Below are 23,489 nucleotides of genomic sequence, written 5' to 3'. Positions count from 1 at the left end.
TAGTGCTGGTATCAAACTTGACTATGCGTTGGAATCACCTGGGAAGCTTTAAAAACTACTGAAGCCTGGAAAAGTGTGCAGAGGTCTGTTTTTTTGGGGGGGGTGGGGGGAATGGGTGTGTGGAGAGGGTTTATTTCTTTGTAGCAAAAATGTCTAAGTCATCGCTAGTCTCTGAGGATGTAGGGTTGCCTTCCAAAGAGCTTCAGAGTGGAGGGAAGCTGGGCTTTTTTTTTTTTTTTACTTTAAAGAAAGATGCTGGTGACTAATCCTCATGTATCTGCTTAGGTAACTGTTCTATTTTTGTTTGAATAATGTGTTCCCTTTAATGCTGGCTTCAATGTTGTTCCTGATTTATCCCAGAGACAGATACTGTGTCCATAGAAGGAACCCATCTGTTTACTTATTTGAAATGACACAGAATCAATACATATAAAATGCTTGTGATGAAACATGCAGGACTAAAATTGATTGCCTAGTTTAGAATGCTTTCTCCACTGCTTACTAGCCATGTCTATGGGAAAGTTACTTACCCTTTTAATCTGTAGAATACATACATTAGCAATGGCAACCTCTTTGGTTTTCACTGTAACTATGAAATCATATAAGTAAACAATATAGAAGACGTTTACTTGTGATTCCCTGGTGGCTCAGATAGTAAAGAATCCACCTGCAATTTGGGAGACCTGAGTCTGATCCTTGGGTTGGGAAGATCCCCTGGAGGAGGGCATGGCAACCCACTCCAGTGTTCTTGCCTGGAGAATCCCACGGACAGAGGAGGCTGGCGGGCTGCAGTCCATGGGGTCGAGGAGAGTCGGACACGACTGAGCGACTGGACATGCACACACATAGTGGTTCTCAAAGTGCGGGCCTTTGACGAGAAGCATCAATGTCACCTGGGGACTTGTTAAATATGGGAATTCTCTGTGCCCACTATAGAGTTGCTGCTGCTGCTGCTGCTACATCGCTTCAGTCGTGTCCGACTCTGTGCAACCCCAGAGACGGCAGCCCACCAGGCTCCCCCGTCCCTGGGATTCTCCAGGCAAGAACACTGGAGTGGGTTGCCATTTCCTTCTCCAATGCAGGAAAGTGAAAAGTGAAAGTAAAGTCGCTCAGTCCTGTCTGACTCTTAGCGACCTCATGGATTGCAGCCTACCAGGCCTCTCCATCCATGGGATTTTCCAGGCAAGAGTACTGGAGTGGGGTGCCATTGCCTTCTCCGCACTATAGAGTTACTGATTCACAAACTCTGTGGGGATGGGGGCCTGGGAATTTGTGTTTTTAACAAGCCATCCAAGAGATTCTAATATTGACTAAAGTTTGAAAGCTGTTTTGTTAAAGATTACTTGTGGTTGTTTAATTCCCATCAGCATATTTTCAAATAATAAACTCATTCTGGTGGTTATTACATTATCTAAAAAGAAACATCCTCTTACAACTAATTAAACTAATTACTTTTAAATAGTCAAATTATTCTCCTTGATTCACATGTCAAACAATAACTTTAAAATGACTTATAATTATTATCTCCATCACTGAAACATCACTACAAAGTTTTCCAACTGGAATATACCAGTCCATGAGAAACATTTTCAACATTTCTCTGGATACAGATTTGAAAAATCTTAGGAACCAGTGTAGCTGTCTCAACTGTGAAGTGATGGGCTGGACTGCTGCTGCTGCTAACTCACTTCAGTCATGTCCAATTCTTAGCGGCCCCATGGACTGCAGCCCGCCAGGCTCCTCTATCCATGGGATTTTCCGGGCAAGAGTACTGGAGTGGATGCCATTGCCTTCTCTAGATGGGCTGGACTAGAGCTGTTCAAATTGTGATAAAGCAGGCTGACCAGGTGGGATGACATCATTTATGAAAGACCTTGAAAGTCAGTAAAATTAAGCTTGATCTAGTAAAAATCGATAGGGACTGTCAGACTTCTTTGAGCATGGGAGTGATGCAATGAAGGTAAAGTGGAAAGCTTGAATTGTAATGCAGAGGGCTGGGTACCCAAGGCTGGCATCCTGGAACTGGATAAGCTCTGAGGAAGGTGGAGATTTCAGAGGTCTTACAATATAGGATGGGGACGAGGTCGGGGTAGGGGCTGGGGGGAACTCATTCTCTTCAGCCAGTTTAAGCAGTTACAGTATCAGGCCCAAGGATATCATCTAGTGGAGTATTTATCATCTAGTGGAGTATTTCATTCAAAAAGCGGTTTCAGTGAAACAGGGGAGAGCCTGAACGTATTGTTAGTTCAATGCTTTCCCATCGGCTAAGGAGTTACTGACATTCTTGAGTCCCATGCCAACAAGTATCCTCCTGCCTGGTGTCGCTCATCCCAGTAGAACAAGCCTGAGTTTGGTTCTGAGGCAAAGGAAAGCCTTTGATTAGAGAATGGAGAGGTGGAGGCTCCTGCTGTAGATCACAGGCTATCCCCGACCAGTGGTGGGATGGAGTTGCTTTATAGAGGCTGAGAGGGTGAGTGTTGGTGTGCTGCTCAGGGCTCTGGTTGCAGTGCTGGGCGCAGCATCAGCGCATACGGCCACCATCTGGAACCCCAGTGCTGTGCTCAGCGCTCCTGCATGTGGCCCACCAGCTCGGGGCTGAGGTGTCCTGCACAGCCTCTCTGCACACTGCTTGCAGCTGTGGTCTTCATGGTGTCGTGTGCAGCACTTCTGCACATGGCTCCCAGCTGAGAAGTTGGGCTCAGAGCTCTCTGACGAGGAACTCTGGTCTGAAGTGCCCTAAGTGAGGCTTCTGCAGTCACTTCCCTCTGAGCAAGTGGAAATAGAGGAAGCACAGAAGAAAGGGAAAAGGTTAGACTTTATTACCCAGATTCTCTTTTTATTTCCTGGGAATTGTTAATGGGCTTTTCCGTGACAAGATTCTACCAGCCTTTCTTTCTAGTGGCTCCCACCTATTGAGATAAGCATCAGGGTCCTTTGATGCAGAGGAACAATGTGGAGGTAGAAGCCCCCTTTTAAGAGGATAATGAAATGATCAAGATGGGTCTTAGGTTTTCTTGTTTTTCCTGATTCATTCTTCTTTGTAATATAATAGCTGAAATGTCACTCTTATAGTTCAGAAGAGTCAGAATGTTACAAGTGAGAGAAGATCTTAAAAAAAATAATGAGTCAGTAGGAAGAAAAGATGGAAAAGGCAATGGCAACTCACTCCAGTACTCTTGCCTGGAAAATCCCATGGACGGAGGAGAAAAGAACAACTGGGTTCTCTGAGTTGGTGTGTGTGTATAAGAGTGAGCACACATGAGCATGTGTGTGCATAGGGGGTCTCATGCATTAAACATTTTACAAAGCTCGGCGCAGCTGGTGCCCGGACAGTGAGTCATGTAGTCTCTGAAACATCAAATAATCCTTCTCCATTCATCTAGTGTGTAATTATGGCCTGTTAAATTTCTTTCTGGTATTTGTTTTAAAAATAAATACCCACTCAGAGCAATTTAACCCTCTGCATTCCTTCTGGTTTTCCTGTTGCATCGTTGATTCAAATGTCACCCTGAGATGTTGAAATCTGCCTGTGTGGCATTATATTTTGTAACCTTTCATTTCACACAGGTCAACACTTGGCTTTTAAATGGTAGTAAATTTCAGACATACTGATTCAGGCTGGGCACCTAGAAATGAAAGGCTTATCTCTCTGGAATTTTTGTGAAATAGCCAGTCACTCAGAAAGAAATTTTGAATCTTTTATTCAAAGCAAAAAGCTTAATGTTGTTACTGAGGTGAGGTAAAAAGGATACATCTACCTTACAAAACTAGTAGCTTTTTCATTGTCTCATTCTTGTAGTGGCTATTACTCTGAGTTGTTGACTGTGTCCTCTGGTCTTTTGGAAGCTTGGCCCATGGACAGGTAAATGTGTTATTTAGTCTTGTCATAATTACTGTGAGCTTTTTCAATCAATATTTGGATGGAGGAACATCAATCCATTAAGTGTATCTTGTGTCAAGGCCACAGCTGAAGTTTCTTAAGTTTATCACTACCATAGATCTGCTGTTTGGTACTTAACTAGCGTTCCTTGATTTGCATCATCAATCTAAATCTAGAAAACATGTGAATTATAGAGTGCGTGACTTCTACTATCTTTTCTTTGCAGACAGTCTCTCTTACTCGAGATTCAGAATAGCCTGGACACATAAGGCTTCCTGGCCTCGCACGTGTATGTCCTAAGTCACTGCAGTCATGTCTGACTCTTTGTGGCCCTATGGACCATAGTCCTCCAGGCTCCTCTGTCCATGGGATTCTCCAGGCAAGAATACTGGAGTGGGTTGCCATGCCCTCCTCCAGGGAATCTCCCCGACCCAGGGATTGACCCACATCTCTTATGTCCTCGCATTGGCAAGTGGGTTCTTTACCACTAGCGACACCTGGGAAGCCCTGGAACAATATGAAATTATAGTGTCCTGGCCACGGGACAATCTAAAATTATACTATACATATTGTTTAGGAAGAAGTCTACTTTCTTTAAATACCTCTCTTTCATGACAGTTCTTTGGTCCTGTCTTCATTTTAAAACTAATAATCACCACTTAAGAAGAAAGGATAAAGGTTTGAAGGTGAATTATCTCCCAACTGAAGGATACCCTATATCAGGGATCCCCCACCTCTGGGATCTAGTGCCTGATGTTATGAGGTGGATCTGATGCAACAATAACAGAAATAAAATTCACAATAAATGTAATGCTCTTGAATCATCCTGAAATTACCCGCCCCGCAACCCCTGGTCTGTGAAAAAAATTGTCTTCCACGAAACCAGTCCCTGGTGCCCAAAAGATTGGGAACTCCTGCCCTTTATGGAAGCCTGGAACCAATTGAATGCAATAAGTAAAAGCTGTATGCCTGGCTTTTTTATGCTCTATGCCTTCCTGCCTATACAAAAGTTGGCAGGAATTATAACTGAACTCATTAAAAAATTGTGGAATTTATTTTCTGTGCTAGTTGATATGCTAAGTGAAGGTATTTTCAACGTTGTGAAATTTATAGGACAGCTATTATCCACATTTTATAGATGAATATACTGAAGATAAGAAAGATTAAGTGAATTACCCAGGGTCATATGTCAGCTAAGTGGCACAGCTGGGTCAGAAACCTATTTCTTATGACTGTAGGGTCAAGCTCTCATTTTGCATATTCGGTAAGATAACAGAGGTCAACTTCTTGATACTTAGTTCCCTCTGCTTCCTCCTCCCCTGATCTGCGCTCAGCTTCTCCTTCCACCTGCCTCCTTCTTCAGGTCACAGTACAGTTAACACTTTGTTGAATGTTATTTCTTTGGGGAATTCTTAGCTTTCCCGGACAGAGGAGTCCCTCTGTTATAGACTCAGTTCACCCTGCACTTTGCTTTCAGAATTGTATATCACAACTAACAATTATTTGTGCAGTTTTTAAAAGTGCCTTTTACATACCAGACTTTACAGTCTCTGAGAACATGAATTACCTCTGTCTTCTTCATCCTCACATCTCTAGCTCTTGGCAGAGGGGACATACATAAAACCAGCTCAAAACTTGTTTTTTAAATTAGTGAATGAATTATCTGTTTCTGAGTGGTAATTGTGTTATATTATTTTTGATAATTGAACATCATGCTGTATATGGATATGCAGTGAGGTAACTGAAGAACCTGTCAGAGTAACAGGGCAACAAAAGAACTTATTTCTGAGCACATCCTAAGGTTGAGGTGATGACACAAAGAAGGATGACATGTCCAAAGTGGAATCAGGAGGCAGATGAGGGGACAGAGAGTTAGCAAGTGCTTTGCCTTTGACCTTCCTGCCTGTCAGTTTTCAAAGACCAAGAATAGCCTTTCAAACTATTGCTTTGATTTAGGGAAAGAATTGATTCAGTTCATCTCTAAGCTTAGCACAGAGGTTCGTGACATTGTACAGGAGAAAGGGATCAAGACCATCCTCAAGAAAAAGACATGCAAAAAGCAAAATGGCTGTCTGAGGAGGCCTTACAAATAGCTGTGAAAGAAGAGACGCTAAAAGCAAAGGAGAAAACGAAAGATATACCCGTTTGAATGCAGAGTTCCAAAAAATAGCAAGGAGAGATAAGAATGTCTTCCTCAGCGATCAGTGCAAATAAATAAAGGAAAACAATAGAATGGGAAAGACTAGAGATCTCTTCAAGAAAATTAGATACACCAAGGGAACATTTCATGCAAAGATGGGCTTGATAAAGGACAGAAATGGTAGGGACCTAACAGAAGCAGAAGATATTGAGAAGAGGTGGCAAGAATACACAGAACTGTACAAAAAAAAGCTTCATGACCCAGATAACAATGATGGTGTGATCACTCACCTAGAGCCAGACATCCTGGAATGTTAGGTCAGGTGGACCTTAGGAAGCATCACTACAAACAAAGCTAGTGGAGGTGATGGAATCCCAGTTGAGCTATTTCAAATCCTAAAAGATGATGCTGTGAAAGTGTTACACTCAATATGCCAGCAAATTTGGAAAACTCAGCAGTGGCCACAGGACTGGAAAGGTCAGTTTTCATTCCAATCCCAAAGAAAGGCAATAGCAAAGAATGCTCAAACTATTGCACTGCTGCTGCAAAGTTGCTTCAGTCATGTCTGACTCTGTGCGACCCCATAGACGGCAGCCCACCAGGCTCCTCTATCCCTGGGATTCTCCAGGCAAGAACACTGGAGTGGGTTGCTATTTCCTTCTCCAAACTACTGCACAATTGCACTCATTTCACATGCTAGTAAAGTAATGCTCAAAATTCTCCAAGCCAGGCTTCAGTAATACATGAACCGTGAACTTCCAGATATTCAAGCTGGTTTTAGAAAAGGCAGAGGAATCAGAGATCAAATTGCCAACATCCACTGGATCATGGAAAAAGCAAGAGAGTTCCAGAAAAACATTTATTTCTGCTTTATTGACTATGCCAAAGCCTTTGACTGTGTGGATCACAATAAACTGTGGAAAATTCTGAAAGAGATGGGAATACCAGACCACCTGACCTGCCTCTTGAGAAACCTGTATGCAGGTCAGGAAGCAACAGTTAGAACTGGACATGGAACAACAGACTGGTTCCAAATAGGAAAAGGAGTACATCAAGGCTGTATATTGTCACCCTGCTTATTTAACTTACATGCAGAGTATATTATGAGAAACACTGGACTGAATGAAGCACAAGCTGGAATCAAGATTGCCGGGAGAAATAGCAATAACTCTGATATGCAGATGACACCACCCTTATGGCAGAAAGTGAAGAACTAAAGAGCCTCTTGATGAAAGTGAAAGAGGAGAGTGAAAAAGTTGGCTTAACGCTCAACATTCAGAAAACTAAGATCATGGCATCCGATCCCAACACTTCATGGCAAATAGATGAAGAAACAGTGGAAACAGTGGCTGACTTTATTTTTCTGGGCTCCAAAATCACTGCAGATGGTGACTGCAGCTATGAAATTAAAAGATACCTGCTCCTTGGAAGGAAAGTTATGACCAACCTAGACAACATATTAAAAAGTAGAGACATTACTTTTCCAACAAAGGTCAGTCTAGTCAAGGCTATGGTTTTTCCAGTAGTCATGTATGGATGTGAGAGTTGGACTATAAAGAAAGCTGAGTGCAGAACAATTGATGCTTTTGAACTGTGATGTTGGAGAAGATTCTTGAGAGTCCCTTGGACTGCAAGGAGATCCAACCAGTCCATCCTAAAGGAGATCAGTCCTGTGTGTTCATTGGAAGGACTGATGTTGAAGCTGAAACTCCAATATTTTGGCCACCTGATGTGAAGAGTTGACTCATTTGAAAACACCATGATGCTGGGAAAGATTGAGGATAGGAAGAGAAGGGGATGACAGAGGATGAGATAGTTGGATGGCATCACTGACTCAATGGATATGGGTTTGGGTAGGCTCCAGGAGTTGGTGATGGACAGGGAGGCCTGCATACTGCAGTTCAGGGGGTTGCATAGAGTCGGACACGACTGAGTGACTGAACTGAACTGAACTGAACTAAGCTTAGTATGTTAATAAAAAAAGAAAGATTTAGTGGCAATTTCAGTTATATACTTTTTTCTCCAACTATTTCCCAGTATATCCCATTGTTTTTCAGTGCTAGTAATGGCTTTCTACATTCTAACTCAATATTTATTTTTGAGCCAATGTCTTCATGTCTTATAAATTTGAAGTATTATCTTTCATATGTGTGTGAGGTTTAGAGAGAGATTTTATTTTTCCCTCTAGGTTTTGCTGCTTAGTTAATGTCAAGTGAAATAACTTCTATTGTATTTTTTTAAGGTCTGTTTCACAGTGTATCAGCTCTGTGCTTTTGCAAGATCTAAGGGAAAGATGATATAATCTGACCCAAGCTGCTTCTGATTGATTTGTAGATTGAAGTTTCATATTGGAGAGATGTTAAGAATGTCAATTTTTAGAGCACTCAGGCTAGTTAAAACAACTATTGTGGCAGTGTTTTTTAATCCATTCTAAAAGGTTGTACCCAGTAAATATTCAGTGGTATGACAGTACAGTAAAATATTTTAGACCAAGGAAATCTGATTTTACTACAAAATCTATTTAAGACAATAAAAAGAAAACAATTTATTTTTCTGTATAATAGACAATTGTGGTTATAAGCAAGTAAAATTGAGGTAGTCAGATATACAATAGGACACGCAGGCACACAAATGACTTTTTAACACAAAGAGCAAGTAATTAAAGCCAAAAAACAATTATCTTACTCATTCAAAGACAAAATTTGGTAACTTTCAGAAATAAACAAAATACAATAGGTTGAAAAATAAACAGAAGCATTTCTATTCAATTTGGGACCAACATGAGAGGAGAGAATTTTGTGAAGTTGTTTAGGAAGCAATAGATCTTTTTCATTTTTATTTAGATGGTGTCAAGCTTTGCCAGGTACAGTGAAAGAAATACAGTTTGTCATGTAGACTTGATTTAAAAATAGCCAATTTAGGAAGGATTTGCCCATGCAAACAAGGTCAATTTTTCTTCTTCATTCCCTTTTAGAGACAGTGGCCCTCTGGTATTCATTTAAGGACTATTAGGAAAAAGAGTCGGAGAAGGCAATGGCACCCCACTCCAGTACTCTTGCCTGGAAAATCCCATGGACGGAGGAGCCTGGTGGGCTGCAGTCCATGGGGTCGGTAAGAGTTGGACACGACTGAGTGACTTCACTTTCACTTTTCACTTTCATGCATTGGAGAAGGAAATGGCAACCCACTCCAGTGTTCTTGCCTGGAGAATCCCAGGGACGGGGGAGCCTGGTGGGCTGCCATCTCTGGGGTCGCACAGAGTCAGACATGACTGAAATGACTTAGCAAGAAAAAGAGTAAACGAGCTGGAGAGATCTTTTATTATAACACTATAGAGATGTAGAGTTCAGAAAGGCCAGATCAGTCCTTCCCTATTCTGACCCTCTTTCTAAAATGATGTTCAAATCTGTTTCTGGGAATTGTTAATGCTGAAGTGAGTGAGGATGAGAGAAGTAGAGGATCTGTTCCATTTGAAGTTTATTTCCTTTGTTTTTATTACATAATATTTTATTTTTTAATTAAGGAATTTAGAAAAATCACATACCTAGGCTTCCTGGATGGTGCAGTGGTAAAGAATCTGCCTGCCAATGCAGGAGATGCAAAAGACATGGGTTCAATCCCTGGGTTGAGAAGATCCCTTGGAATAGGAAATGGCAACCCACTCAAGTATTCTTACCTGGGAAATTCCATGGACAGAGGAACCTGGTGGGCTACAGTCCATAGTGTCACAAGGAGTTGGACATGACTGAGCGTGCACACACACACACACACACACACACACACACACCTCCATCACAAGCAGAATATAGAAAAGTTCTCTTGTTCTACCAAATTCCCTCCTGCTGGATCATGTATTAAAACTCTTTAAAACTTTTAAAAACATTCAAAACCATGTATTAAAGGTGTTTTTTTTTCTTTCTTTCTTTTTTTCTGTTTTGAAAGTAAGTTTTCAGCTTTCTTGTGTAAATACTAGGAGTAGAATTTCTAACTTGAGTCATGTAGTAAGTGTATGTTTAACCTTATGAGAAACTGCCAATTTGTTTTCCCAGGTAACTACACCATTTTACATTCCCATCAGCAGTGTATGAGAGTTCCAGTTGCTTAAAAAAAAAAAACACAAAAAAAAAACCAGATCATTCTCTTAGAAGTGTAGTTCTTTGGGTAGTTTTAGTTTGCATTTCCCTTATGTCTAATGATGTTGAGCATCTTTTCATTTACTTTTTTTTGTTGTTGTTGCCATTTATACATATTTTCTGAAATGTCCAATCTTATGCCTATTTCTTGTTGAATTTTTGGTGTTCTTTATGTATTCTCAAAACAAGTCCATTGTTATGTATGTGATATGGAAATATTTTCTCTAAGTGTATATCTTATATTTTCATTCTCCTGATAATGTCTTTTACCAAGCAAAGGTTTTGGTTCTGATGAAGACTAATTTATCACTTTTTAAAAAATGGATCATTATTTTGGTGATGTATCTAAAAACTCTTTGTGTAACCAAGGTCATAAAGATATTTTTTCCTGTGTTTTCTTCAAAAGTGTTACAGTTTTCTGTTTTACATTTAGATCTATGATGCACACTGAGTTAATTTTTGGATTAAAATGTGAAATATAAGTCAAGTTTCCTCTGTTTTTTTAATTTTTAAATATATGTCTATTGTTAAAGCACAATTTGTGGTGAAGATTATTCTTTCTCCATTGAATTTCCCTTTGTATCTTTTGAAAAAATCAATTGGTAGAATTCACTAGTAAAAGTATTTGGATCTGGAGTTTTCTTTGTAAGGAAGATTTTAAATTACCAGTTCAGTTTCTTTAGTAGATGTAAGGGTATTCAGGTTATTTATTTCTTTTTGAGTAGGTTTTGAGTCATTTGAATCTTTCAAGGAATTGCATTGTTTTTTTGATATTGAATTTACAGCTATAGAGTTGTTTTTAGTATTCCTTTATTTTTCTTTTAATGTCTCTCAGGTTTATGGTGAAACATCCTTTTATATTCATGATATAAATAATTAGTACCTTTTCTTTTTTAAAATTGATCTATTAATATTTATTTAGATGCTTATCAATTATATTGATTTGTTTATAGAACCAACTTTTGGTTTCATTAATTTTTTCACTTTCATTGGTTTCTGGTATTATAATCTTTTCTTCGTCCTGCTTTGGTTTTGGTCTGTTCTTATTTTCTAATTTTTAAGTGGAAGTATACTTTATTGATTGGAGATCTTTGTCCTTTTCTAATATTAATTTATTATTAATATTTAATTCTATTTAATACTATACATTTCCCTTCTAAGTACTGTTTTAGCTGTATGTCTCAAATTTTGATGAGTTGTATTTTCATTTAATTCAAAATATATTCTAATTTTCTTTGAGACTTCTTATTTGACCATGGATTATTTAAAAGTATACTGTTTAACTTCCAAATACTTGGGGATTTTTTTCAAACTTCTATGTTATGATTTATAGTTTAATTCCATCGTGTAAGGGAACATATTTTGTATAATTTCAGTTCTTTTACATTTCTTATGTTTCATGTCACAAAGTAGAAAATGGGCTATATTGGTGAATGTTTCATGTTCTGTTGATTTTCATTCTGTTGAATGTTTGGTAAATGTCAGTTAAATCAGTCTAGTAGTGTGTTCAGTTCTTCCATACTTTTTCCTGGTTTTTCTTTTAGTTCTGTTGATTGTTGGGAGAGAAATGTTGAAGACTTTAAATGTAATGTGGATTTATCTATTTCTCCATTCAATTCTGTCAGCTTTTGTTTTGGCTGTTTTCAAAGCATTTATTCAGTTGCATAGAAATTTAGAAATGCTATGTCTTATTTGTATGAATTGACTCTTTTTTATCATTATGTAATGATCTTCTTTGTCCCTGATAATGTTCCATGTTCTAAAATTTTGTTTTTGTCTGATATTAATATAGTCCCCCGGCTTTCTTTTAAATAGTGTTTCTGTGATCTTTCCCCATCATTTTACTTTTACCCTATAGGTCTTATATTTTAACTATTCTGATAATCTCTGTATCTTAATTAGTATATTTAGACCATGTGCTTTCAATGTAATTATTGATATAGTTGGATTTAGATCTGCCAGGTTTTAACTTGTGTGTGTCCCTTCTATTTTTCATTTTTCTGTTTTTCCTTTCCTGACTTCTTTTGGATTATTTGAATTCTTTATGTTGTAGATGATATATATATATATATATATATGACATCTACATAATTCTAAACTCCACCAGGCAAATGTTGTCATTTTTGCTTTCAATGCTCATAGATATATTAAAGAACATAAAAGAAGTGTTTTTTTTTTTTTTTTGCCTAGATATCTACTATTTATGTAATTTTTTCTTTATTTCTTAAATTCCAAGTTTCTTTCTATTATGATTTCCCTGTTGCCTGAAAATCTTCTTTTAGTGCCTCTTTTTAGAGCAGGTGTGCTGCTGCTGAATTCTCTTTGTTTTCCTTCATCTGAGAATGTCTCTCATCCTCCCTTCATTTGTGAAGGATATTTTCTTTGGTTGGTAGTTCGTTTACTTTAAAAATGTTCCATTCTATTTTGTCCTCCTTGGTTTCTGATGAGAAATTTTTAGTCATTTGGCTCATTGTTTCCTTGTATTTAACCCTTTTTACTTTGGCTTTTTCAAATGTTTTTGAACTTGAAAAAAATTAGTCTTCAACAATTTGATTATGATGTATCAAGGATTGTTATTCTTTGAGTTTATCCTGTTGGGGTTCACTGAGCTTCTTGATTATATAGTTTCTTTCACCAAATTTAGGAAAAATTTAACCATTGTTTCTGAAAATATTTTTCTTCATTCTTTTTTTCTTCCTTTTGTTACTCCAATGTCCTGAATACTAGAAATCTGAGATGGTTTGACAAATTTCTGAAGCTCTGTTCATTTTCCCACATTCTCTCTTTTCTTTACTGTCGGTTGTTTAGATTGGATAATTTCTATCAATTTATATTCAAGTTCCCTCACTCTTTATTTTTCTGTTTTGCTATTGAGTCCATCTCATTAATATTTGATTTTAGTTAATGTATTCTTTAATTCAAAATTTGCATTTATTTCTCTTGTTATAGTTTCTATTTCTTTGGTGAATACTTTTGTCTTTCCATTCATTTGAGAGAGCTTGCCCTTTCTTCTGGAGAAGGCGATGGCACCCCACTCCAGTGTTCTTGCCTGGAAAATCACATGGACAGAGGAGCCTGGTGGGCTGCAGTCCATGAGGTTGCTAAGAGTTGGACACAACTGAGTGACTTCACTTTCACTTTTCACTTTCATGCATTGGAGAAGGAAATGGCAACCCACTCCAGTGTTCTTGCCTGGAGAGTCCCAGGGACAGGGAGCCTGGTGGGCTGCTGTCTATGGGGTCACACAGAGTCGGACATGACTGAAGTGACTTAGTAGCAGCAGCAGCAGCAACCCTTTCTTCATGGAACACAGAATAGCTGCTTTAAAGCCTCTGTTTGGTAATTCCAGTATCATCATCATGGATTGCCATCTGTTGATTGTCTTTTCCCTTGAGAGTTGTTGAGATTTTGAATAATGTTGTATTGTGTCCTGGACGTTTTGAATATTGTATTATGAGACTCTGGGTCTTTGGGTTATATTCAAATTCTCTGGAGAAAGTCATCAAACCTGGTTCAGTTTAGTTTAGACAGCATGTGGCAATCCATCTTTTGTGGGCTGTGAATTTGATGTCAGCTTAGTTTTCAGAGCCTTTCCAGTGTTTCCAACCCTGGAAGGTATAGGAGAAGGAGCCTGAGCAAGTTCTGCTTGAGTTCCATCAAGGGGCCAGTGTGGGACCTAGCCCGTGTAGGTGCATTCTCAAAGCCTTTGCTATTCTGCTTTGGATCAGTTCCACACATGCACAGTTCATGCATGAGCCCAGAACATTGCACGTAGGCTGGGGTGGGGTGGGGGGCAGTCCTGTCTCCTTTCTCTAGCTCCCAAATCCTCCAGTTCTAAGATACCCTTTATCAAAATTTCCTGGCTGCAAAGCTGGGACTTTTTCTTCCCTGCACTATCATACATTTCCCTCAACCAAATCTGCCTGAGAGGTGAAATAGCAAGAGAAGAAAAACAGAAAAATGACATGGATTCTCCCTATACTATTCAGAGCACATCAACCTTATATCCAAGCTTCTCCAGTCAAAGAAAAGACTTTTGTCTTAGAGTTTTAGGTGCCTGTGCACTGCGCCTGCCACGAGGGTGCTGCCTGTGTCTGGATTTGCTTTATGGAAGGGCCAGGAGTTGAGAGAAAGAAAAAATGGGGATTTTCCCTACACCTTCTGTCATATGGCTTCCCAGGTGGTGCCAGTGGTGAAGAACTGCCTGTCAGTGAAGGAGACACAAGAGATGCGGGTTTGATCCCTGGGTGAGGAAGATCCCCTGGAGGAGGGCATGATAACTCACTCCAGTATTTTAGCCTGGAGAATTCCATGGACAGAGGAGCCTGACGGGTTACAGTTCGTAGGGTCACAAAGAGTTGGATATCACTAAAGCTACTTAGCATGCACGCTGTCATATAGGCTCCCACCTCCAATCCTAAAGGAAATCAACCCTGAATATTCATTGGAAGAACTGATACTGAAGCTGAAGCTCCAATATTTTGGCCACCTGATGCAAAGAGCCAACTCATTGGGAAAGACCCTGATGCTGGGAAAGATAGAGAGCAAGAGGAGAAGGGGGTGGCAGAGGATGAGATAGTTAGATAGCATCATTGACTCAATGGACATGAGTTTGAGCAAACCCCAGGAGTTAGTGAAGGATGGAGAAGCCTGGCACGCTGCAGTTCACAGTCCATGGGGTTGCAAAGATTTGGACATGACTTAGCGACTAAACAATAACAGCTTCATCCACTGTCCTCTAGCCAGAAAGAGGTTTCTCTTGGAGATTTTTCTATTTAAACTTGCTATGAAGTCCTTTGATTCAGGCTGTCTTAGTGTTTAAATAAGGAGATAAAGCAAAGGAAAAGAAAACTCTAGGAAACTCATGACCAACCATATTAATTATTCTTCAAATTTGATTTCCCTGCTCATTTAATATGCTATTAATGTTTCAGCATTTAGATAATTGCTTTATGATTTGTTTCCAGAGTTTTTAGTTGTAACTCATGAAAGAAACAGTGGACTTTTTCTATGTTAGTCCTAACTGGAAACTTCCCCTTATTTTTCAAAGCATTTATTATTCTTTAGTTGGTCACCAATTGTAGTTGAAATAGTTCTATTTGTTGTGCCCTTCAGGTGTGTTATGAATTAAATAGAATTTCAGGCTGTCTGGGTAAATTTTTTCCATGTTAGCATTCTTTCTATGGGAAAATAATATTCTAAGTTCTAAATAACCATCATATAAAGGAGAAGGCAATGGCACCCCACTCCAGTACTCCTGCCTGGAAAATCCCATGGATGGAGGAGCCTGGTGGGCTGCAGTCCATGGGGTCGCTAAGAGTCAGACACGACTGAAGCGACTTAATTTAAAGGTGACATTTGGGGCACAGCTAACTCCTAACATGTCTTTCAGCTGACAGAGGGGCTTGGATCCTGAAGTAGAAATTCACTTTGTCCTTAAACTTTCCTTGATTTCTGTGTTCTGCACTCTGTTGTTGGTCAGTCCTGGTTTGGGCATGTCTTGGCGTATGCCTGCTTCTTCGATTCAGAATCTGTGCTATACTATTTTGGCTTCAAGGCATTTTTGCTTGATCTGCCCCTTTGCTTCTGTCCTTCTGGGTCTTGATCTTATGTTATCATAGTTTGTTCATATCCTTCATGCTAATAATTGGAGAGTACTACCTTGACTGAATATTTATGTCCCCCCCCCAAAAAAAAATGCATAATGGAGCATAATCCCATTGTGTTAAGATTAGGATATGGAGTCTTTGGCAGGTAATTAGGTCATGAGGGTTGAACCCTCAAGAATGGGATTAGTGCCCTGATAAGAAGAGATTCCCTGGTGGGTGAGATGGTAAAGAATCTGCCTGCAAGGTAGGAGACCTGGCTTTGATCCCTGGGTTGGAAAGATCCCCTGGAGAAGGGAATGGCTACCCACTCCAGTATTCTTGCCTGGAGAATTCCATGGACAGAGGGGCCTGGAGGGAAACAGTCCATGGGGTTGCAAAGAGCCAGACATGACTGAGCAACTAATCCAACAGTCAAAAGAAGAGAATCTGTCTCTGCCCTGCGGGGACTCAGCAGGAAGATGGCCTCCTGCAGACGAGGAAGAGGCTCTCACCAGAATCTGGCAATATTGGCACCCTGATCTCAAATTCTCTAGGCTCCAGAGCTGTGAGAAATAGATTTCTATTGCTTAACCCACCCAATCCATGGTATTTTTTTTTAATCATAGACTGAACTAAGACACTGACACTACTATGAATTTTTTTCTTTATTGATTGAGAAGCTTTTATATTCTGTTCTAGGCATTGCTTTAGGAGTTGGGGGTACCACAATTAATGGCACAGAGATCCTGACTTTAGGAAGCTCATTCTTTGGTAGAAGACTATGAAAGACCATACTGTAAGGACAAAAGAGAGGCTAGGGGAATTTAGAGAAAGGTTGGATTATTTCTTGATCGGGACTTCAGAGATGACTTAATAAAGGAAGTAGCACTTGGCTTGATCTGAGAGAATAAACAGGTTGTAAGCATGCACAGAAAGGAGGAAAACCGTATTTGGAGGAACCTGTAAGGGGGAGAGTCAAGGAACAGGAAAAGCATGAGTTGGGAACAGTGGGTTCTGTTCATTGGCTGGCAGTTAGGGATTCAGGAGTAGTATTTTCTCTCCCATCAGGCACAGCTGTGCCATAGTATAGCCATGATCCTGTTGTTCAGGAAACCTCTTTATATCCTCCTATCTCTTTCTCAGCACCTGGCCTTCCCAAAGGCACGGTTATTGTGAAAATTAAAAAAGCAACACATGGTGGAAGATGCCAGGTAAACACTGGGGCTCGTTATTCTTTAAGGGATCTCTGCCCAGTTTCCACATGCAGGTGCAGCTATCCTCTTAAAAGCATGGCTGTGCTAGCTCAGGATGACTCTGCTCCCAGGAAGCCCAGGGTGAATCTTCTGCTTCCCAGATGGAGCAAATTCTCCCTTATGTTGGCTCTAGATGGATCTCAAGAGAGACCCGAGAACTGGAGGTCTCACCACCTAGCTCTGAAGGCATGACCAGAAGGAGGGTTTCTAAAGTATTTTAAGTAACCAGAAGGGTTTTTGGAATAAGCGAATTGACTCCCAAGATGACAGTACTCATTTGCATATAAATTTTCCAGTCTATTTTTATTTTAAAGCCTCCTTACATCATAGTCATCCAGCATATGGCTCAGCACTGCCTGTCATCCTTTTTTTTTAAAGTCAGCTTAAGGAAGCTAATTGTCTCAATGCCTCTTACAAACTGTTATTTATTTGAGAGCACATTTACAATAATGCATTAAGTGGTAGCCTACTGACCTGAAAGAGTTAATGTGCCTCCCCTTTTGCTGAACTCCTTCTATCTCAGAGTCACTTAGGCACTTAGGGAATTTTATTCAGTGGATATGAAATAATCTTGTCTGACCCAGGTGCAGCAAGCACAGGCTTTTAAAACATATTAAGACAGGGCTGTCTCCTGACCTGTGACAAATATTAGAGAGTAAAAGAATAACTGTTTTATTGCAGCTGTACCTGCTGTTGTAGAATGTTTCAAGTCAAATCAGAATTGAGGCTGGAAGCTAGCAAGCCAAATATCAGCAGATGATTATAGGGTCAAAGCAGGTTTAAGCTCAACACACACAATAAACTTAAAAAGTGGAAGCCAGATCAGGTTACTTGCCTGTTTAAAAAAGCCTTCAGTGGCTTCAGGATAAATCTTCAGTTCTTCAGCATGACATAAAGTCATGAAGCGGTCCCAGACTGACTTCTTAGGCTTATTCCCTGTGCAAATGCCTATGCCAGTGTGCTAGGGCTTCCATCACAAAATCCCACAGACTGGAGGGCTGCCACAACAGAAACTTACTTTCTCAGTTTTGAAGGCCAGGAGCACAAGAATGAGGTGTCCAGCTGTGATGGTTTCTTCTGAGGCCTCTTTCCTTGGCTTGTAGTTGGAGATGTCTTCTCATGGTGTTCCCTCTGTGTTCAAATTCCTTTTATTATAAAGAAAGCTTTCCTATCAAATTAGGGCCATTACTAATGACTGCATTTCAACCTAATTACCTCTTTAAAGGTGCTGTCTCCAAATACAGTCACGTTCTGAGGAACGGGGGTGAAAATGTCAATGTCTAAACTTTAGAGGGATGCAATTCGGCCCCTAACAATGCTCATGCTCTGGTCTTGCTAATCTACTCCCAACTCTTCATCTAGGCCTTGCTTGCTTTCACTTCTTGCCTTTTCACACGTGGGTCTTTTCCAGCATTCCTTGCCTGGCTAGCATCTCTTGACTCAAGTATCGGTTTTGCCACTTCTAGGCCAACACTGTCCTGCTCATTCCTGCACTGACTGAAATTTTGCTCAAAAAATGTCAAACTGAATTGGCAATTTTAGGGACTTGAAGAAAGAAAATGAAGCAGAGATTGTTAATGCTTCCTCTCCTTTTCCTCTTTTTCCACATCTTTCCTTTTTAGTGATACTTGCCAATCTTGGTCCAGCCCAGGCCAGTCTTTTGGGTCTGAGTCTGGCTTGGGTTGAAGATAGATCAGGAAGGATGCCGTGAGGAGGCAAGGGTCCATGTGACTGTGAGAGCTAACATGTCCAATATGGTGCCCACTATCCATATAGGGCTACCCCAATTTCAATAATTTCAAGTTAAATACAATTAAAAATTCATTTTCTCAACTGTGCTAGTTATGTTTCAAGTACTCAGTAGCCACATGTGACTAGTGGCTACTTTATTGGATAACACAGATACAGTTCATTCCCATCAGAAAGTTCCATTGGACAGCTCTGTGAGGACCCAAAGGGCCAGGATGGTCTGTGTTCACTTCCTCTGCCTCACCCTAACCCTTTAATTTAGGCCTAGGACAATCCCAGGTACACTGAACTGACCAAATTTTTGGTCTTTTCTGAAGCAAATAAAACCTTGACCCTAGAATTTACCTGTCTTATTTGAGTATGATTCATGCTTTATCCTTACACTCTAGTGCCACTTGCAACAGAATATGTTCTTTCAACACAATTGTGTTCGTATCTGTATCCAAGACTACAGATATATTTATGAAAAACAGGTGAAGATTGTCCTAGGGCTCCAAGAGTCCTTTAATGTCTGAGCCTGAGCTATAGACTCATGGTCACCAAGTATTATTTCTTTTTTTTTAAAAAAATCTTATTAAAACCTGCTCTTAAGGAAAAATGATGTATTAGTCATTTCTTTTTTTTTCCAGGCATTTCTTTCTTAACATGGACATATCATGTTACCTTGCCCTATGGGATAGAGTGGAATTACACAATAAGTCTAGATGAAGAAATCTGACTCTACCCCTACCTGCCATGTGAACCTGGGAAGATATTCAGTTCTTTTGTGTTGGGGGCCAGAGTGAGGTACTCCGCTCATGACAAAGGTCATGAGGAAGGAGGCTCGACATACGCAAAGGCGGGATCGAGCCTCAGGAGTCCCCCTGGAACTCCTCGAGCATCTACCCCCATAACCAGAGCCTGCCTACTTTACTACTTTGTGCTCTTACCTACACCTCTGACTTTACGGGGGGCTGTCCCCCACCACCTCTTTCGGAGAAGGAGTTAACCTAGAGCTCCAGTCAATAAAAACTCTTGGGTGTGACAAGAGTGTTTTAACCTACAAACTCCTCTGAAGGTTCTCTAGCCTGCCTGACAGGCTTGTCCGGCCACATGTGATTGCTCACAGCCTCCCAACTGTGAGAGGCACGAGATGCTTTAAACCTTCTAAAAACAGGTTCCTTAGAAAAGTTAGAAAACTATTAGTATAAGTATAATGGGCTAATTAGAAATTGTGTTGGTGAAGGGTTTTTCATTTGTTGAGCCAATGTTTGTTGCTAAGTCTCCATATCCCCTGCCCTTACACACATTAATGAATATATAGAAGGAATAAGTATTAACCTTTGATATTAATCACGTTAGACCTTAGGCTAAGTAAATTCTTTCCTTAACTAAAACCCACTACACCCTCACCCTGTAGGAATGTAACTTTATTTGGGTGGCGTCTGTTTTGAGAATAATCAGCTCTGGAGAAATAAGTGTCCTGATTGACTGACCGCTGTCACAAGGAGAGGGTCGTAAATTGTCAGCAGGCCCCCCTGGCCAGAAGATGATGTAACACCCCTAAGACCTCTGTATACATTTGTGTGAAGCACCTGACTTTAATAAAAGTCAGGACTGCTGTCCCCACGTGACTTTTGTGTAACATCTCAGTGTATAAAAACAGACTCTGGAAAATAAAGAATTGGGATCAGTTTCTCGAAATACTGGTCTCCCCATGTCACTCTCTCTCTCACTCTGGCTGAGTCTCCATCTGGAGCGCGGAACCCACCATGCTTACTAATTATGCCTGGGCTTCTAAGATCCGACCGGGGAGGCCTCAGTGTCTCCTCTCCTTCGGGAGAACGGAAGGACGCCTGCGGCCTACGTAAGTGGTGCAAACTTCTTGTCTTGAAGTTTTATTGGTCTCCCGCGTAAACCAAGCTACTCAGCCTCTTTTCTCCACTGAATTTTCCTACTGAGCTATCCTTATTCTATTACTCTTTATATCTTTAATTAATATCTAATTGAAGCTATTGTATCCTGATCCTCGCCTATGCCGTCTCTCCTTCGAATACCCTGGATCAGCCGGGGCTGGTCCCCGGCACTTTTGGAGTGTCTGTCTCCTGTGCTGTAAAATGAAGACAATGAATGTCTACTTCATATTGTTATAAGGATTGATGTGGGAGGGTATACAATACCTGCCGTAGAACACATACTAAATATTAGCTTTCTTTCCTATTTTTTTCTCCATCAAAGAGATTTAGTTATTGGCAGTTCATGAGAAGAAGCTTTTTTGGGGTGTGGAGTACATTGTGGGAGAGGTATAGCCCCTTCAGAGGGTTCCCTAAAAATATCCCCAGGGACAAACCTCTATTTTTCCTGTAAATCTGGGTAAGCCTGGGAGGAGACCCAAAAGGTGAAGCATTGTTTGACCTCTCAGATTTCCCCTTCCACAGGTGGCAGGGTTCTGATGTAATTCCTCTTGCAATATCCCGAGGCTCTTTATCATGGAGAGAAGCCTCATATTGTGAAGAAAAGGTGACTTCTGGAAGTTTAGAAGAAAGGCTCAGTGTGGCAATTCATTATTTTTGGTAGCCAAATTGAAAACAAGAGGTGGATTCAGTCTATCTACAGATTGCATTCGCTGGGGCAATATGCACCTTTGCCTCTGGGAGAAATCTATCAACTCTTCATCCCTGTTTCCATGTCAGCAAGCCACCTACACTGTGGGGACTTGGGATAACAGGACAAGGTAATGAATGACTGCATGTGTGCTAAGTTGATTCAGTCGTTTCTGACTCTTTTCCACCCAATGGACTGTAGCCTGCCAGGTTCCTCTGTCCATGGCATTCTCCAGGCAAGAATGCTGGAGCAGGTTGCCATGCCATCCTCCAGGGAATCTTCCCAACCTTGGGATCGAATACATGTCTCTTATGTCTCTTGCATTGACAGGCTGGTTCTTTAACACTAGCCCCAGCTGAGAAACCTGTTGATGAGTGACTACCAGTGTCTAATGAAGACCTTGTACTAGAAACAAGCATACTTTTTCAATTATGCTTTTAATCGATTCTTGTAATTATCGATAGCCAGAGAGCAACTCTACAAGGAAGATAGATTTGAATTTGGACTTCTGATTCTAGGATAAAGAAGCTGATTTCAGGATGTTAGCACTTATAGGAAATCTTTTAAGGTGAATATTCCACTTGTACAAGAAAAAAAAATTTTTTTTGAGAGGGTCACCTTTTTTTTTGTTGGCCATCACTGACAAGAAGAATATGGTAGTCAGGGGTTACAGATATAAGACAAATAATACTGAAAACAGAAGTTCTTCATATACTAACACAAAAATCTTCAACTTTCTCCTTGAATTGAACTAAATGTAACTGAGTCTACCAGATAAATTACTTTATGTTTTTCCATGATGCTTTTTAAATTTGGAAAACATATGTGAAAGTGTTACATTTTTTAAAAAAAGATGTAATTTATTGGCTTCTCTCCATGGTGTATTAGATATACATATTACCAACTTAGAATTCATGGAAAATTAGCTTATTCACTAGAGTTAAGATGAAATAATGAAATAAATACTTCAAAACATATTTCAGTTTGAAAGTATTGCAACTGGAAAAGATTTATATGCCACTGTCTTATTTTTCTTACTGTGTTGCAGTTTATTACATAATTCAAAACATTTTAGAGCTGTCAGACACTGTAGTAGCCATGATGACTGAGGTAGAATTAATTCCTGAAGAGTTGACTGAGTTGATAGTATATTTTTATGAACTGCACAGTATTTAACTTATTTCTTTTGTTCAGTGAGAGAAATGGTTCTTCTTTCCATCCCTCTTCTTCCTTCTTTTCCTCTTTCCCTTCTTCTCCTCTTCATTCATTCCTTTCTTTTTGCTTTTGGACTAAGGAACCTCACATTTACCCCTGCTGCTGTTGCTGCTGCTGCTGCTAAGTCGATTCAGTCGTGTCCGACTCTGTGCAACCCTATAGACGGCAGCCCACCAGGCTCCCTCGTCCCTGGGATTCTCCAGGCAAGAACACTGGAGTGGGTTGCCATTTCCTTCTCCAATGCATGAAAGTGAAAAGTGAAAATGAAGTCTCTCAGTCATGTCTGACTCTTAGCGACCTCATGGACTGCAGTCTACCAGGCTCCTCCGTCCATGGGATTTTCCAGGCAAGAGTACTGGAGTGGAGTGCCATTGCCTTCTCCTTACCCCTGCTGCTGCTGCTGCTAAGTCGCTTCAGTTGTGTCTGACTCTGTGCGACCCCATAGACGTCTGGCAGCCCACCAGGCTCCCCCGTCCCTGGGATTCTCCAGGCAAGAACACTGGAGTGGGTTGCCATTTCCTTCTCCAGTGCATGAAAGTGAAAAGTGAAAGTGAAGTCGCTCAGTCGTGTCTGACTCTCAGCGACCCCATGGACTGCAGCCTACCAGGCTCCTCCATCCATGGGATTTTCCAGGCAAGAGTACTGGAGTGGGGTGCCATTGCCTTCTCCGCCTTACCCCTGCTATGTAATATTAAATCCTATAAAAATTAAACAGAATTTGTTGAATACCTCCTCTCTTCTAGTCATGATTCTAGACACTGGGGATACAGTGGATGAAAAAGATATATGACCCTCTGTCCCCATGGAGCTTATATTCTCTGTCTTTGCTGGGGACTCTCTTGAAGCATTTTGGAGGGTTTGTCATAAACTGTAAAGTATAATTTGATTTCTCTGGTTTTCAGCACTTGCTAAAAAGCAATTTCCACCAATCACTAAAAAAGCCAGAAG

The 23,489-nt window shown here is 40.3% G+C and overlaps 1 long non-coding RNA gene across 1 annotated transcript; it reads left to right on the top strand.

Annotated features, from left to right (window-relative positions):
- Nucleotides 1–1,404: 1,404 nt before the first annotated feature.
- LOC147379573 (uncharacterized) lies at nucleotides 1,405–23,267 on the top strand. The gene is made up of 2 exons (XR_015161943.1): nucleotides 1,405–2,808; nucleotides 22,621–23,267. It is a non-coding gene; the product is annotated as an uncharacterized LOC147379573 (long non-coding RNA).
- Nucleotides 23,268–23,489: the final 222 nt, after the last annotated feature.

This window comes from Bos grunniens, chromosome 1, assembly GCF_055505025.1.
Source record: "Bos grunniens cultivar Pamir isolate PY7600 chromosome 1, Bosgru_T2T1.0, whole genome shotgun sequence".
Taxonomy (NCBI): Eukaryota; Metazoa; Chordata; class Mammalia; order Artiodactyla; family Bovidae; genus Bos; species Bos grunniens.
This window is presented reverse-complemented; position numbering and strand designations above follow the sequence as displayed.